Source organism: Eurypyga helias, unplaced genomic scaffold (genome assembly GCF_000690775.1).
Source record: "Eurypyga helias isolate BGI_N326 unplaced genomic scaffold, ASM69077v1 scaffold7174, whole genome shotgun sequence".
NCBI lineage: Eukaryota > Metazoa > Chordata > Aves > Eurypygiformes > Eurypygidae > Eurypyga > Eurypyga helias.
Genome location: NW_010248132.1, coordinates 40,143 through 42,546, shown reverse-complemented (window position 1 = coordinate 42,546; position 2,404 = coordinate 40,143).

Sequence of the window (2,404 nt, the reverse complement as noted above, 5' to 3'; positions counted from 1 at the left end):
CCTGACATTGCAGCTTTCACCAAGTTGAGGTTTGGAAGCATAGTTGCAAAGGAAGAGAATACGGACAAAAAAAGCGAGCGCAATGAGTTATTGCCATGCTTACTCATAAACGGGGTCTTCTTAAATCCCGAGTTTTAATCTAGTCTTGTCTCAGGTATGAGTAGTTCACTACCAGAAGTGAGATAGTATGCAGTTTCTAATTATAGATTCGTAGCTGACATTTGCTCAGGCGCTGTGTTTCCAAGCTCCTCCTAAGGAATTTTTAAAGCTTCGTTTCTAAAGCGAGCAGCAGAAAGTGAGGGGTGTGGGGGGGGAAGCCCAGAATATACAGCTTGCAGCTTTTTGTCTTTAAGCTTGAGTGAGAACCTCTTTGCTGGGAATGAAGTCCCAAGGCCGAGTGGGACTCAAAATGCATGCAGCTCTTAAATGGCTTCCCAAAAACACAGCTTTGCTGTTCGTAAGCCACGTTCGGTGTATGTCAGCGTGGTCATTTAATACTGTTTGGGCACTGAAAGTATCCCGGAATGATGCTTTGCCTTTAGTGGTGCAACTCACTGTAGCCCTCAGCTAAGTACTATGTTGTTCTGCTGGTTATTAATATAAATATCTTGCTGAAGGGCTTGAGTGGAGCTTGAACTTCCCCTTTCTTCGGTGTGCAGTTTTACCTGTCTTATCTTCTCAAGGTGGTTGTTGACCTTTCACTATCTTGAGTGGTCAGCTCACAGCGGGGAGAGAAACTGATCTCCGGCTGAGGAAGCCTGATTTGCACAATAATTTGAAGACCATTTCCATTTTGTCATCCTGTGGTAGAGGTGGGCTTCCTCTCTGATGGCTGTGCTCACGTTTCCTTGTGTGGTGCCTTGGCAGAGAGCTGAGAAGACCTTTCATATGGTGATTGCTACATTAATTACTTTAATTTTTGTGTTAATTTCATTTTCAAAAAGCTGTCTGCCTTTGACAGTAGCGCTTTGTTTTGCTCATGTGAAATAAGTAGTGGTGACGGGCAGTTTTCAAGGAGGACTGACTAGCTACAGCGCATTGGAATGTGAAGGAAAAAGATGAATTGATGCATTTAAAAGTCTTTCTATTTTTCAAGGTAAATCTGTACATTTCAGTCACTTCCCTGTTGTTAATCCTTGATTGCTAGGGGCCTGATTTGCAGGTTCTGACAGAACGTAGTTTGCCATTAAAATCAGTGACAGTCGATGAAAGAGCCCTAACCAAAGAAAGGAAAAATGCCAGTTTGTGTAGCACATAGTGATTGCCACAGTAAGGCTTGCCAGTAAGAAAGAATGTGTTAGAACATATTCTCAGGCAAAACTGGAAGCTTTGAATCACTCCTCTTCGGTAGAGCCTTGGCAATTGACTGAGTGGTTTGCATTTTTGACATAACAAATAGAGTTTTCAAAACCAAGCCATACTATTTCCAGACATGAATATGCACTAGGTGTATAGCTTTACCTTGTGTTTATTTAAAAGGATTAATAGATGCTTCTCCCTCAGAGGTTGTACCATAAATTTTTGCAGAGAGCTCTTCAGCCGCTGTGTGTGTCGGTGTAACCTGTTGGCAACCACTGGATTTATGATGTGTGCCTGCTGAGCACAGTCCTTTGGCCAGCCTTTTCACAAGCCTTCTGTATAATCCACTTTTTTTTTTCTGCTTTGCCTTCTATCTAAAAGGGTAATTTCTGAAGTGTATAGTGCTCTGGGGTTTTTGAGTGTTGTTTGTAGTGGGAGATGTGGGAGTGGAGAGTAAGTTATTTCTGTGGTTGGTTTTTTTTCAAGACTAAGAAAATGGGTTCATTGGAACAGAAATGGCTTTTTAGATTTAGTTTTTGTTGGCTGTCTCGAGCAAGTAGCTTGCATTTCTGGTAACCAGGAAGTTGTGTGTTATTAAAACACACTTTGTGACCTGCAAAAGTGCTTAAAAAGATTCACTTACATATATATAAGTATTTTTAACAGAGCTGCTGGTCTGATAGCTCTTCAAAAGCAGTTGGAACTGTGAATCCCATGCCTTCCTGAAATTCAAAAGCTGCTGTTAGAAATCTAATGGGGAGGACAGACTGTTCACAAGGCAATTTAAATTAACACAGTAGTAAAAATTTCAAATTAAAAGTTTGCAGTTTGGTACCAACTTGGCTCTAGTGAATCTCTGTGGCTAAAGGGCAATAGTACTGGGTGCCATGAGACATGAGTTCCAGCTTAGTCCTCATCACGCAGTTATTGTGTGACCTCATTTTCCTCATCTTTGGTATGTTTTGTGTTTTTCTGTGTTACGAATAATGAATGGCACATAGTCTCACAGAGGATGCTTCAAGTTTTTACTCTAAGATAAAACAAACTCCTTGGAATAATAATGTTTTGATTTTTCTCAAAGTTTATATTTAACTTTCTGGACAGA